General features: G+C 41.1%; 1 protein-coding gene and 1 pseudogene across 3 annotated transcripts in view; both read right to left on the bottom strand.

Moving 5' to 3' along the window:
- The window catches only part of PDE8A (phosphodiesterase 8A), a 143,015-nt gene that overhangs the window by 76,325 nt on the left and 50,711 nt on the right, over positions 1–15,979 (bottom strand). The gene's annotated exons all lie outside the window — the stretch shown is intronic.
- On the bottom strand, positions 6,249–9,891 carry LOC118023147 (annotated as a pseudogene).

Genomic DNA, 15,979 nt, shown 5'->3' with positions numbered 1-15,979 from the left:
TTTTAACCTTACATCCTGTCTACGGGGTATATCCGGCTCTCAGGACCTCTGTCGAGCAGTGTCCCAGCAGAGCCGGACAACTACTTACCATTGCCCCCCCAAAATAACCACCACCAGGAAATCTGATGACATTACTCAGTGAGCAGACGTCAGCAGTGAGCCCTCAAAGAGTAAACAACTTCCCAACTGCTCTGGAAAAGGGGATCAGAACTATAGAATTCCTGCATTCTTCCTTTCTTTGTGTATGAAAATCAGAATCAAACTGACCTAATGTTTCAAGGTCACGGCCCTCTTAATAATTTGTTGTGCACATTAATATTTAAAAGAGAATAGTCCTCTTCAAGCTAAGTTTAATATCACAGCTTTGATTTAATCTTTCAGCTTCAAAAGCAATTGATATCTTTCGACAATACAGAAACAACACTATGTTCATGGATATTGGTAATTATACAAGTTGCTTAGTCTTCTGGATTTTTAGATATGTGTTATTAATACTGATTGTTAAAGAGAGATTGTAAGTAGTCTCTTTGTATTTTAATAAAGTAATATTTGTAAATATGGCTAACAGAAACACAAAATAAATTATTATTGAAACTTTGACAAACCACATATCAGATTTCTTTTGTTTGCCTAACTGACCTAACATTTAGAAGTGACACTAGAAGGCCAAACCAGGGTTATGAATCTTGATCATGGGTAGGGGTGGGAGAGAAAAGAGATACAGAATACCAATCTACCTAAAACTTCTGTTTCTCCAAACCAACATCGCCTATCCCTTGCCTGCTGTTTTTTTCTCTGTAGTTCTCAGTCATCATTTGCAAAACTCCATATTTTACTATTTATCTTCTTTACTGTCTGCCTCTCCCACTAAGAATGTAAGTTCTATGAAGGCAGGGATTTATATGCTTTATTCATTGCTGTATTTCCAGTATCCAAAACAGTCCCTGGCACACGGTGGGCATTTAAGAAATATTTTTTTAAAAAGATTTTATTTATTTATTTGAGAGAGAGAGAGAATGAGAGACAGAGAGCACGAGAGGGAAGAGGGTCAGAGGGAGAAGCAGACCCCTTGCTGAGCAGAGAGCCCGATGCAGGACTCGATCCCGGGACTCCAGGATCATGACCTGAGCCGAAGGCAGTCGTTTAACCAACTGAGCCACCCAGGAGCCCCCAAGAAATATTTTTGAATCGATGTTTACTCAACAGCTAATTTTGTTTAAAAGATTTTATTTATTTATTTGACAGAGACACAGCGAAAGAGGGAACACAAGCAGGGGGAGTGGGAGAGGGAGAAGCAGGCTTCCTGCTGAGCAGGGATCCTGATGTGGGGCTTGATCCCAGGACCCTGGGATCACGACCTAAGCCGAAAGCAGACGCTTAACCACTGAGCCACCCAGGCTCCCCTTATTAACTCCATTTTAATGATGAAGAAACTGAAGCTCAGAGCAGTGTGGTTCAACAGTTGGTAAAGGACAATGATGAGAACAAGACCCAATTCAGGGGGACTGAATTCCTGTGGTCTTTTTTATGCTCCATTGGGAAAGGCCTAAAATCACCTGACCCTAACCTATATTTAGTGGAAATAAGACCAAGAACCTGGAAAGCAGCATTCACCCACTTGACAAATCTTTGTTGGGCACCCCTGGTACACTAACTGGTTTCCTAGGCATTCAACACCCAACAGAGAACAAGACAGACAGTATCTCTACCTATCAGGGGGAGATGTGATGGAGACTAACGGGGGTGCTATTTTGAATCAGAGTCCAGAAAGGCCTCTGAGGCAGCAATGTGGAAGATGAGATCTGAATTAAAAGGTGGCAGCCATGCAAGGAACGGAAGAAGGAGCCCCAGGCAGAGGGAACAGGGGTGCATGGGACCTATGGTGGGAATGGGGGACATTCAAGGAAAGGAAGGGGAAGAGGGCAGGAGATGAGGTCATGGCTAGACAGGGGCAGTAAGATGCAGAGCTTTCTAAGCCAGGACAAGAAACTTGAGTTTTATCCTAAATTTCATCAAAAGCCACTAAAGAATTTTATACAAGAAAGTGATAGGATCTAATTTTTATTTTTTAAAATAGATCCCTTTAAATAGATCCCCTTTATATTTTAAATGGATCCCCGGTGGGGAATGTACAGTGGGACGTGACAGCAGAGGCAAGGAGACCACTGAGGAAGCTTCCATAGCAGTCCAAGTGAGAGAGGATGGCCCTACGGCCCAGGAATTGCCATGGAGACAAGCAGATGGCTTTGGGGCATTTTGGAGGCAGGGTGATCAAGACTTGCTGATGGACAGGACATAATCAAATCTACTGGTTCCTAGACCAGAGTTCTGATATCTGACTTACAGTTTTATTTAGGTGTTCATGGAAATTTGGGGTTCTGCAAGGCATCCTGGTAGAGGCTGGTATGGGTCTGTTTGGTTCTTTCCAGATCCACCCACAAGATGGCACCAAGATCTACCCCACAGCAAAGCTCCTAACTGTTCTCCCAGGTCCTTCTCTCTGAGCAGGCCAAATGTTCCACATCCATCCCCACTGTCCGCCTCTCTCTTTTCTCTCTTTACCTGCTCCTAATTGTCCCTTCAGTCAATTTAAACAGCAAATATTTACAAGGAGACTTTTATATGTTTTCCCAACCGAATGTCAAAATCAAGTCACATGCTTGGGTAAAACTGTTCAGGTCCTTTTTTCCCCAAACCCATAGTGTCGAGCAGAAAATGGTGTCTGGGTTAAATGCACTATTTAAAGAGTTTAACACAATGCCTGACTGTGAGCAAACGCCCAATAAATTCTAAAGTATCTACAGAAAAGATTTTCCAAGAAGCTTTTGCTATAAAACTATAACTTTACACATGCACATATACACACTTTAAAAAAAAAAAAAACATACACACTTTAAGGCATTTTTAAAACCATATTTTTCCAAAGAGCTATTTCTTTCAGAGCACAAAGGTAATCTCTAATAAGAACCATTCACTTCATGATACCTTGAAATATGTGTAAAAAATAGGACCTAGTTCTTAAATATATTAATGTATTTGGTACAAGGGACAAATAAAGGTTTTCCTGAAACCCTGGAAGAAGATTGCCTCTAAAAGGTGGTAAGAAAATCGATCCATAAAAAATGAGAATGGCTGGGGCGCCTGGGTGGCTCAGTCGTTAAGCGTCAGTGTATCAATATCCATAAAGTAACTTGTTGGAACTCTGACTGGGATTGCCTTGAATCTATGTATCAAGTTGGAAAGAACTGACATCTTCACAATATTGAGTCTTCATATCCACAAATACGGAATGTCTCTCCCTTTATTTAGTTCTTCGATGTTGTCCATCAGAGTTTTGTGGTTTTCCTCATATAGATTATGTACACACTTTATTAGAATTATACTAATAAATATTTTGTTCCTTTTTCGGGGTACAATTGTAAATGATATTGTGTTTTTATTTATTTTTTTAAGTAGGCTCCACACCCTACATGGGGCTTGAACTCACAACCTTGAGATCAAGAGTCACATGCTCTACTGACTGAGCCAGCCAGGCACTCCCAATATTGTGCTCTTAATTTCAAATTCTACTTGCTCATTGTTAGTATACAGGAAAGCAATGACTTTAAAAAAAAAAAAAAAAAAAAAAAAAAGATTTTATTTGAGTAACAGAGATAGAGCACGAGCAGGGAAGAGAGTGAGAAGCAGGCTCAGCAGGGAGCCTGATGCAGGGCTCGATCCCAGGACTCTGGGATCATGACCTGAGCCAAAGGCAGACACTTAACTGACTGAGCTACCCAGGCACCCCAAGCAATGACTTTTATGTATTAACCTTGTATACTGCAACCTTGCTATAATCACTTATGAATTCTATCAATTGTTAGTTTTTCTGTCAATTATTTTAGATTTTCCACATAAATGATGATGTCATCTGTAAACAAAAACAGTTTTAGGTCTTCCAACTGTACACCTTTTATTTCCTTTTCTTGTCTCATTGCATTAGCAGGAATTTCCAGTATGATGTTGGAAAGGAGTGGTGAGAGGGGGTACATCACTGCCCTACACCTGATCTTGGCAAGAAAACTTCAAGTTTTTCATCATTAAGTATGATGTTAGCTGCAGGCTTATTGTAGATATTCTTTACCAAGTTGAGGAAGTTCCCTTCTCTTCCTAATTTACTGAGAGTTTTTATCATGAAAGGGTTTTGGATTCTCTCAAATGTTTTTTCTGCATTTACTGATATGATCATGTGATTTTTCCTTTTTAGGCTGTTGATGTGATAGATTACACTAACAGATTTTTTTTTTTTAAAGATTTTATTTATTTATTTGACAGAGAGAGACACAGCGAGAGAGGGAACAGAAGCAGCGGGAGTAGGAGAGGGTGAAACAGGCTTCCCGCTGAGCAGGGAGCCCGATGCGGGGCTCGATCCCAGGACCCTGGGATGATGACCTGAGCCGAAGGCAGACGCGTAATGACTGAGCCACCCAGGTGCCCCATTAACAGATTTTCTAATGTCGAACCACCAGCCTTGCTTACCTGGGATAAAGCTCACTTGGTGTGGCATATAATTCTTTTTATACTTTTTAAATTTGATTTACTAGTAATTTGTTGGGAATTTTTACATCTATGTTCATGAGACATACTGGTCTGTAGTTTTCTTTTCTTGTAATGTCTTTTATCTGGTTTTGGTATTAAGGTAATGCTGGCTTCACAGAATGAGTCAGGAGGTATTCCCTCTGCTTCTACCTTCTGAAAGAGACTGTAGAGAGTTAGTATAATTTCTTCCTTAAATGTTTGGTAGAATTCACCAGTGAAGCCATATAGGCCTGGTACTTTGTTTTGGAAGATTATTAATTACTGGCTTAATTTCTTCAATAGATTTGGCCTATTCAGATCATCAAGTTCTTGTATGAGTTTTGACAGTTTGTGTCTTTCAAGGAATTGGTCCATTTCATTAGGTTATCAAATATGTGGGCACAGAATTGTTTATAATATTAACCTTTTAACTTCCATGGAATTTGTAATGAAGTTCCTTCTTTCATTGCTAATACTAAGAATTAGTATCTGCTCTCTTTTTTAGCTAGCCTGGCTGGGGGCTTATCGATTTTATTGATCTTCTCAAAGAACTAGCTTTTGGCTTCATTAATTTTTCTCTGTTGATTTCCTGTTTTTGATTTCACTAATTTCTGCTTTAATTCCATTATTTCTTTTCTTCTGCTTACTTTGGATTTAATTTGCTCTTTTTCCCCCAAGTTTCCTAAGGTGGTAACTTAGATTACTAATTTTAGATCACTCTTTTTAAGTTATGCATTCTAAGCAGTGCTTTTGTTGCATCTCACAACTCTTGGTAAGTTGTGTTTAATTTTCATTATTTCAAAATATTTTAAAATTTCTTTTGAAATTTCTTCTTTGACCCATCTATATTTAGAAGTGTGTTGTTTAATCTCCATATATTTGAGGATTTTTCAGTTATCTTTGTTATTGATTTCTAGTTTATTTCCATTGTGGTCTAAAAGCAGACATTGGGGTGTCTGGGTAGCTCAGTCGCTAAGTGTCTGCCTTCGGCTCAGGTCATGATCCCAGGGTCCTGAGATCGAGTCCCACATTGGGCTCCCTGCTTCTCCCTCTCCCACTCGCCCTGCTTGTGTTCCCCCTCTCTCGCTGTGTCTCTGTCAAATAAATAAATAAAATCTTAAAAAAATAAAAGCAGACATTGCATGATTTCTATTCTTTCAAATTTATTCAAGTGTTATGGCCCAGAATGTGGTCTACCTTGGTGAATGTTCTACAGGAGCTTGAGAGGGCAGGGGAACATGTGTACTTTACTATTAGATGATGTAGTCTATAGATGTCAATTATATCCAGTTGATTGATGGTGGTGCTGCATTCCATCATGTCCTTACTGGCTACTGGCTCTCCGCTTGCTGGATAGGTCCATTTCTGAAAGGTCTTGAGGTCCCCTACCATGATCGTGAACTCATCCATTTCTCCTTGCAGTTCTGTTGGGTTTTGTCTCACACAGTTTGATGTTCTGTTGTTGGGTGCATACACATAAAGGATTGTTATGTCTTCTTGGAGAGCTGACTTCTTTATCATCATGTGGTGTCCTTCTATATCCCTGATCACTTCCCTTACTTTGAGGTCTGCTCTGTCTGAAATTAATAGAGCTACGCTTGCTTGTTTTTAGTGTTAGCACGGCATGTCTTTAACCATTTACTTTTATTGTAGAGGTCTTTTTTTTTTTAAGATTTATTTTAGAGAGAGAGAGCGAGTGTGCGAGCGTGCATGGGCGCAAGCAGGGGGAAGGGGCAGAGAGAGAGAGGGAGACAAGCAGACTCCCCGCTGAGCCCAGAGCTGATGGGGGTGCTGGATCCCAGGACCCTAAGATCGTGCCCTAAGCCAATATCAAGAGTCTGACGCTTAACCGGCTGAGCCGCCCAGGTGCCCCATGTGTCTTTATATTTAAAGTGAGTTTCTTGTAGACAACATATTTTCTTTCTGATATTTACTGTGCCAATCGTGTCAAGCTCCTGGAGGCAAACTTCAAAATACTGTGAGCCCCCCACCCCATACCACAGTCCCTCAGAACATTCTAATTCTCTCAGAGTTATCCGCACTGAGCCTCCAGCAATGGCCAATTGAAGTTCAGGTTTCCCTATGCCAGCACTCCTGAATGACTTTTGCTCTGAGTCTCTGGTAAGCAGTGTATCCCCGCATTCACCTGGCTCTCCCATCTTGGGGGCACTGTGTCTTCCCTCATGGATTTAAGAGTTGTTGATTCTTCAGTCTCTTCAGCTGTTTACTTATTGTTAGGACAGAGTTGATTTCTAAGCTCCTCGTGCCCAGAACTAGAAACTAGAAGTCTAATACATTTTTAACAAAATGATGTGCAGGAAGTCTCAAATTACAATCCAAATACACTTGTTAGAACAGCAAGTAGTCATAATTGCATAAGCACTTTGGAAAGCATGGAGTGTCAAAGGTGACGTGCAGCTCCCAAAGCTGCTGGTGCAGAGAGGGCATCCTAGCACCATCCTCCATGGGGCCACTGCCTTCCTTTGGAAGTTACAGGAAGGCAGGCGAACTGTTCTTATTAGTGCATTCTAAGCAACAACTTGTTTCCTCCCCTAGCCCCATAAAAAATAAGATTTTTAATTTCCAAGTCTTTTTGAGAAAGCAAAATTAATGCAACGCAAATTGGAACATCTAAGTCATAAATCTAACAAGCCAAGGTAATTTTGTTACATAAATCAGCCCATTTATTCTAGGCTAGCAATGTTTCAAATGGCGGAGCTTCTGCTGGCCTTTCAACTCCTTCAGTCGTCCGACGGCGGCCTTTACCGGGACGGCAGAAGTGGTGTGGCAGGTCCAGGCGCCACCGTTGACGGTTTCCAGGCAGGAACAACAGTGCCAGATCCCCACAGCTCATCTTCTCATTGTGGTTTTGCCACAGAAGGAGCAAGTGTACTTGGCGGGCTGGCTCATTTCAGTCTTCGTCACCGTTTTCCTGAGGGAGGCACCCTAACGGGCCCCATATTTACCCACGATTCCGACCTCCTTGGGGCGTCCTGTTCAGCCAAGTCACAGCAAACTAGGGCCGAGCCCAGAGCGGAAGAGACGCACTGCGCAGGCGCAACTATTTGTCAATAACCACAACACCTGGCGACTACAAAGTGATGTTTTAAGCATTTTACAACCTAACAAGCTAGAATGTTATTTACGTATAGGGCTTTAGTAAATTTGTTATGTTGCAGGAAACAGGTTCAGGGTTTTGAGGTGACTGACAATGAATTGTACAAATTTTTCCATTTAAAAGACTAAGTAATGACTCCTGGTTGAAATTTCCACTTAGAGCATGTGATGTTCAGGAACCAGTTACTGAGTTAAGCCCCAAATGCCTGTACCTGCATACCCTAAAACCCAGAAGTGAGAATTTGGGGTCTACGAACAGAGATCTGTAAGGGGTTACGTGCAAAGACGTTTGTCCAGGCTTATGTGCAGTAGCAGAGCTGTAGGCAATATGCGTACATCTAATTGGGGCACAGTAATATGATGAATCTTTTTTTAAAAAAGATTTTATTTATTTATTTGAGTGTGCAAGAGAGAGCACAAGCGGGGGAGGGGGAGAGGCAAGCAGGCTCTGCACTGAGCAGGGAGCCCGGCGCCGAGCTCGATCCCAGGACCCCGGGATCATGACCTGAGCCAAGGCAGACGCTTAACCCACTGAGCCACCCAGGCACCCCAGTAATATGATGAATCTTAAACACAGATGCTAAGTGAAAAAAGAAACGAGATCTGCAATACAATACCATTTACAAAAATTAAAAATACATAAGCACGTAACAATACATACTTTACAACAACACACAAAAATGAAATAACATAGATACTAAACACATTAGAATGATTATGATTAGTTGGCAGGGAGGGAAAGGGAGTGGAGAATCAGATGAAGATCACTAAACCACAAAAAAAGAGGAACCTCTGGAGGTAGGCAAGGATTTCTTAAACATAAAAAGGAAAAGACTGAAAACTAGATTTTAAAATTAAGAACTTCTGTTCATCAAAAGACCCTGGTAATGAAAAGGTCAGCTACAGAATGGGAGACGGTATCTGCACAACATATGACTGACAAAGGACTCCTATATACCCATGATATATAAATGCCTGAAGATCCAGAAAAAAATAAGAAGACAGCCCAACCAGAGGGAGCCTTGCACAGACAGGTGATGCTAATATGCTAAGAACTGAGTGGGATAATTTAACCCTCTGAGTCAGAATTCAACTAGGAAAAGAAAGCAGCTTTTCAGTGATGGTTAAATTCCAGCAATTTTATAAGAATGCATGTAAGCAGGATATTTGAACAGATATTTTAAATTTTATAAAACATATAAACAAATGTCACTGGCTAAAGTCTCTTCTATTTTAAGAGTTCTTGAGAGAAAATGCAAAAAGAAGCATCTGCATCTACAGTTTGTGTATCTACAAGGGGGAAATGAGTTACTTACGCAACTACTACACAGTAGAAAGCTTTGTTTCCATAGAGATTATGACACAACTGATTTAGGCCTTAAATTAGAATATTCCGATTTGAATTGAGAAATGATCTTTTTGTCTAAATGAATAGTGTATTCAGTGCGAATAAAAGCTCTGCACATCTGCTGATATCATTTCCTCTACTTCAGTAATAATTAATCATGAGAATACATCCACACAAATCCTAAAAGGAATTCATACACCCCAAAATTTCACAAGTGCCTGAAAATATATAGGGAATGACATATTTCTACAGGATGTACAAAAATACTGACCACAAAGAACCTGAAACATTTCCAAGTATCTTTCTGCTCACTTCACAACTATTACACTTAACCATTCTCTTGTATCAACAGAACAAGACAAAAGTCAGTTCTGTCTACCTTCTGTCACTACTATCTGAATTCAACAGATAAACTATATACTATGGGGGATGGAAAGAGTGAGGAATGCATGAAATTATTAATCCAAAGTCACAAAAACATCAGAATGTTTGGTTTCAAAAGGGGTTGGAATGTATGATGCATAAATAGAGTACATGTAAAATCCCTTCAGGGGATCCACATTGCCCTAGATAAAGCCTGGACTCTGATACGGCATTCAAGGTTCCGGTGGTGTCTGAAGCCTGAGCTTCAGCTGCCCGAACGACTTAAAACCTCCTGGAGAGCCCACGTCTCTTACTAGCGTGCCATGGCCACGTGACTCAGTGAGCACAGCATGGTCCTGCTTTCTTCCTCTTCTCCCCTAATTCTTCCTCATCTTCCACAACTCAAACATACTATGCCCGTAGCCCCAACCTCCATCTGGATGAGGGGCCAAGCCTATGTGTTCCCAAGTTATCCTGGGCTTACCTTCACCACAGTGGAATTTCATTCTCTGACTTCCCCTGCGCCAGGCTGAGCTGCTGACTTCTGTTCACTTTCACAAAACTGGAACCTAAACAAATACAGTGCTTGGTAACTGCTGAATAACCACTGAATAATTAAAGTCCCCAACATTTCCTCATGTTTTGATAATAAATGTTCGTAAAGGAAACATCTAAGAAGAAAGGATAAACAATCCCAGGTGATAGAGTAAAATGAAGAATGACTAGGTTTCCTGATTGGCTTCTATAATAAATCATTCTGTTCTTTTTCTAATTCACTGCGAAAGCTCTCCAACCAAATGGATATTCTCATTCTCAAAGGTCTCCACAGAAATGATACAATCTTTAATTTCATTACAGTTGAGTATATCCTCAATTAACCAAATATTCAGAGTTCTGTTTGATTAGATTCTTGTCTTGTTGCTTCTCTGGGTATTTTAGCTACCACATCAATTGCTATTTTCGACCACATTTTCTTCAGCTATCATAGAAAGTGCCTGACCTCCTTTTGAAAAAAATTGTTTTCCATTTAAATTATAACATATAATGAGAAGTGAAAAACAGTATTGGTTTTGAGCATACATAACTGAACCTGAAAATAAAGCATGATGCACAAAAAACAGGAAGTGAGCCTTCTAGTTCAACCAAAGGCACAATTTTCATATAAAAATGTCAGGCTATGACCATGTGATTTTGTAGAAAAAATCTGTAACAACAATAACAAAAGCAAAAAAAAAAAATGTAGAGATTAATAATAAATTTTGGGTATCTATATACACTTAAAATGTCTTTACAGGGGCGCCTGGGTGGCTCAGTCGTTAAGCGTCTGCCTTCGGCTCAGGTCATGATCCCAGGGTCCTGGGATCAAGCCCCACATCGGGCTCCCTGCTCCGCGGGAAGCCTGCTTCTCCCTCTCCCACTCCCCCTGCTTGTGTTCCTGCTCTCACTATGTCTCTCTCTGTCAAATAAATAAATCTTTAAAAAAAAAAAAAATGTCTTTACATATCAAGCTAAAGGAAACCTGATTATCATGTTGATTTAATAATGTAAGAAAATTTTCCCAATGAAAAGATTAGAACTTAACATGCACGACAGTGATAAGAAATAAATCAAAAACATGAAATTATAATTACCCTCAGAAAATGAAATGAGGGCAGGCCACTTTTCCAAGTGGCTGGTTTCACTTATTACATGTTAATTTTCTCTAAATAGTTTCCGGTACACAGCTGGCTGAAGGACTGGGGACACACAGACTCCCAGCACACTAAAAACTCAAGAGAAGGACAGTGTGGGCCAGGTCCGCAGGGCTAGCTGAATCTACCAAATCATACACGGCCTAAAGACAGACTAGTAGCAGAAGAGCACAAGAAGCCTGAATATGTGGTTTTGCGTTTATGACCTCTTAACTTTGATCAGCTCTACTTGGCAATCACTTGGGGGTATGTGAACTGTGGTGGGTCTCAGGACAGGACCCCATCAGAATCACTGAAGAACTTCCTGGAAGAACCCACTCCCAGAGGTTTCTGTGCTTGGGGACATCTGACTCAGAAAAAAAAAAAAAAGAGCTTGGTAGTAAATGACAGTGCATGAAATAAATCTGGGCAAGGTTTTACCTCCATTGCCCTGCTGTACACTTAAGATTCTGATATTCTAGTAAGCCAACAGTTTGCTTCTGTAATTGGTAGGTTGAAGATGCAGAGCTATTCTTGCAGGGTAACCAAAAAAGTGATTTTTAAGTCATTTTCCCACTTTAAACCTGTTTAATGGAAATAGTTACTTCCTCCACTCTTTAAACTGAGACAAGTCTGGTAAATTTTCTGCCCACTCTTTCTCAACACAAAGTCCCCGAGTTGCATTTTGTTAGTTTCCTAAGGCTGCCATAACAAATTACCACAACCCACATAGCTTAAAACACACAGAAAGTTATTTTCTAACAGTTCAGGAGACCAGAGGTCCAAAAGCAAGGTGGAGGCAGGGGCTTGGTTCATTCTGGAGGCTCTGAGGGAGAAAGCAGCTTTTCAAACCTCTCTCCTAGCTTCCGGTGGTTGCCAGAAACCCCTAGCAGTCCTTGGCTTGTAGCTGCATCACTCCAACCTCTGCCTCTGTCCTCACATGGACTTCTTGTAAGGATGCCAGTCATTGGATTAGGGCAGAGCCTAATCCAGTATGACCTTATCCTAACTGATTCCATCTGCAAAGACTCTTATTTCCAAATAAGGTCAACATTCTGAGGTTCCAGTGGACATTAATTTTGGAAGGACATTATTCAACCCGGCATACTCATTAAGTCACACATTCGGCCTCAATTCAATCATTAAAAATGATTAATCCACTTCATTTACATAAAGATCAAATTGGGCTAAACTGTAGTAATTCTTTGTGGGGGCGGGGGGCTGAGGCAGAGAGAGAACACAAGGAGGCCTTACAGGGTCCTGGAATGTTCTATTTCTTGATCTGTGTGCTGGTTACATTTACAAAAATTCATCAAGTTGTACACTTAGGATTTCTGCATTAACTTTCAAAAAGCGTTTACTTCAAAAAGAAAGCAATCTGTCCAATATCTTAACAGTGCTTCAGTTTTCAATTGAAGAAGACTTCTCTCCACCAGCAGGGCCAGCTGCAGGGGCAGCATGCCTCTGGGAAAGGGGGGTGGCTGCCTCTCTCTCCTTTCCTTCCTCCTCCCCCACCCCCCACCACCTGCTGGCTGCTGTTTGAGGCAGGGAGCATAGGAAAAGGCCAGAGAGAAGTTCTCACTTGCCTGGTACCATTAGATGATCTCTCACTCTTGGAGCCTGATGGATTTTTAAAGCTTTTTCTCTTTTGGCGCATCTTTGTGGTTTCTTCAGAGAATCCTTCTCTGTCCCTCCCACTGCAACTGCTTCAGATAGGCAGTGCCTCTCGTCCAGCTGGTTCTTCCCAATTCTCCCTCAACTTCTTCCCCAATGTAGACAGCACAGCCTTTAGTGCAGGGGTCCCTCAGCCTGGTCAACTAACTTCTTAGGCAGGAAACCTTTGAGAATGACCTGACATCAACATTCTACCTAGATCCAGCATCTGCCCAAAGCCAAGTTGTGCTCACAGCTCTGCTGAGTACTCATGTATTGTTTAGTTGGGGGGAAGGTTGATACATTCACGTTCAAGCCCACCGTGCTTTCGGGTGAAATGGCTCTGCCTGAATGACAGGAGTGCTTTGTCCTCTAATGTAGGGGGTGCTTCCTGTCTAAGCCTCCCTGCTACTAACAGGCACCTTGAAGAAAGCATCCTCATCCACTGCTCAGACATGTGCTGAGAGCAGGAATCTCTGAATGGATGTAAGAGTGAAGAGTCAGGGCGCCTGGGTGGCTCAGTTGGTTAAGCGACTGCCTTCGGCTCAGGTCATGATCCTGGAGTCCCGGGATCGAGTCCCGCATCGGGCTCCCTGCTCAGCGGGGAGTCTGCTTCTCCCTCTGGCCCTCCCCCTCTCATGTGCTCTCTCTCTCTCTCTCAAATAAATAAATAAAATCTTTAAAAAAAAAAAAAGTGAAGAGCCAATGGGAAGCTGGAGGAAGAAAAGGATTGCTGTTAAAAGCAGAGGAATCTGGGTGGCCACCAAGGCGAACCAGGAGGTAGACCACGAGGAAGGCAACGGGGTCTTCCTCTCTTTCAGGTTGGCAGGGCTGATACTCCTGTTGCATTGCATGTGTGTGGTTCAATCCAGCCCCATCAATCAGTTCTGTAAACTCTAGTAGTAAGTGGCCTCCTAGGCCTGCTTTCAGTGTTGTGAGTTTCCAACCTCGGAGAGTCAAACTGAAGATTTGGGAGGGTGGTAGTAAAGACTGCTAAATGCATCTGAACTAGAATCCTCACGTATATGACAGTTAAACACGCACACAATCTTCATGAAACCACAGATTAAAGAATAAATAAGGCTTTGGTTCTGCTGGTGAAGCAGAGATGCCATGACGCACACATTAAAGGACCAAATATTATAATACTTTAGGATGAGGGCTTGTTTATATTTTAGGAGCTTCCAAAAATAAAATATCATATTTTCCTGGTCCCCAGTGATAACTTTTTTTAGAAAAAGATTTGTCCATTTAGAAAGAGAGTGAGAGAGCACACCTAAGCAGAGGGAGAAGGAGAGAGAGAATCTCCAGCCGACTCTGCACTAAGCGTGGAGCCCCACGTGGGGCTTGATCCCATAACCCCAAGACCATGCCTGAAGCTGAAACGGAGAGTTAGAGGCTCAACCGACTGAGTCATCCAGGCACCCCAGCCCAGTGACAGCTCTTAAGAACTTCACCAAAACCTCCAATATACTATTCACTTTAAATGACTTTTTGGCTTTTTTTTTTTAGTTTCATTTATTTATTGGCTTGGGATTTTTAATTTTTTCAAAGGAATGAAGCTAATCTCCTTAAACCAAACACTTCCTTGTAGCTGGCTGAGGGGAGACAAATCTGTATAAAGTGAATATCCAGAAGTGAGATGGAATTCCTGGGTCCTCAACACTTCTGGAATATGAAGTTTGCGGTGCCTCTACTGTTAAAGGGTCTGTATCAGTGGAGTATGTGGCTTGACTTCCTGACGACCAAGCTGCTGGATGCCATCTTGTGACCTCCAATTCCCATTTATATTTATTGATATGACAGATATTGACCTTAGTTCTATCAATTATTTTTGTTTTTCTTTTTAAAGACTGTTTTCTTTTGGTGTGTGTATTTTGATACTTAAGATAAGGTTTATGTTTTTATTTAGCAGTTACTTTTATTAATATTTGTAAACCTTATCTCTTTAGGCATTATCTACTTAATCCCCTATAAGAAAGGATGGAATTAAGATATTTTCTTCTCCTGCACCACCCCTCCACTACCCTTTATCCCATTATATCCTCTTTTCCTGTTTAGCTTTGTACTCTTAAATATACCTACACCTCTATTAGCTTATCTATTAGTTCTAAATGATTCTCTTTGAACCCTAGCTATTAAAGACAAGAGAACATTCTTACTTTACCACCCATCTTCTTTCCCTTTCTCCTCCCAAATTTGACTGGTTAATTTCCCACTGTCAGGTTATATAACCTTTACATTCTGTTCTTTGCACTACTCTTTAAATTTGTTTTAATAACCTACAATTAAACAGATTATGTGCTCATACCCAGTTCTTTTGCTGTAATTTCTCTAGTGCTCTTTTGGGGTCTGCAATGTCTTTGAATAGACTCCTCAAGAAGGGTTCATGGGAATAATCTTTTCAGTATCTTACATTAAAAAACTTTTTTTTTTTAACAATTACACTGAATATAAAATCCTTGAGTGTGGAGGAGTCATCAACACTTCTGAAGGATTCTGTCCTGTTCTCCTGAGTTGACTGATGATATGAAGCAGCCACACTTTCCCCTCTCACAAGTAAGTTGATCTTTCGGCCTGGCTGCCCAATATTTTTCTTTACATTTGCTGCCCCACACTTCACATTTCTGGGGCGCCTGGGTGGCTCAGTCGGTTAAGTGGACGACTCCTGATTTCGGCTCAGGTCATGATCTCAGGGTCCTGGGATCAAGCCCTCGGTCAGGCTCTGTGCTCAGCAGGGAGCTGGCTTGAGATTCTCTCTCCCTCTCCCCCAACCCCTGTACACACACTCTAAAATAAATAAATAGATCTTCTAAAAATCAACAACCAAAAAAACCCCTTCACATTTCTGTTTCTGCTTTAGGCAATTTTTGTATTTTTTGTATATCTACCATTCACTCTCTAATTCTTTGTAACTATTTCTATTTCATTTAGCTCACCTACTCCATTCCAATTTTATGGATGTATAGACATTGTCTTACATCACTTTCAACTTTGCCTCCCTGTCTTTGATGGTTTCCTTCTTTTCCTTCACTGTCCTTCCAGGACTTGGATTTCTTTCCCTATTGGCTTGTCAGCTCTTCCCTGAGGTCCTGTATTTCTTTTTTTTGTGCTCCAGTTCTTTATAAAGGTGGATTGACTTTTTTTAATTTGTGAAATGTTCAGTCATAATTTTCATTTGTTCTGTGCCGGTGTTTTTCTAGTGAGTGCTGTTCAACTTTTTTTTTTTTAATGTTTCCTTATCATTTTTTCTGGTAATTATGTTTGACTA

This window comes from Mirounga leonina, unplaced genomic scaffold, assembly GCF_011800145.1.
Source record: "Mirounga leonina isolate KUSES-001 unplaced genomic scaffold, KU_Mleo_1.0 Mir_178, whole genome shotgun sequence".
Classification (NCBI taxonomy): Eukaryota; Metazoa; Chordata; class Mammalia; order Carnivora; family Phocidae; genus Mirounga; species Mirounga leonina.
This window is presented reverse-complemented; position numbering and strand designations above follow the sequence as displayed.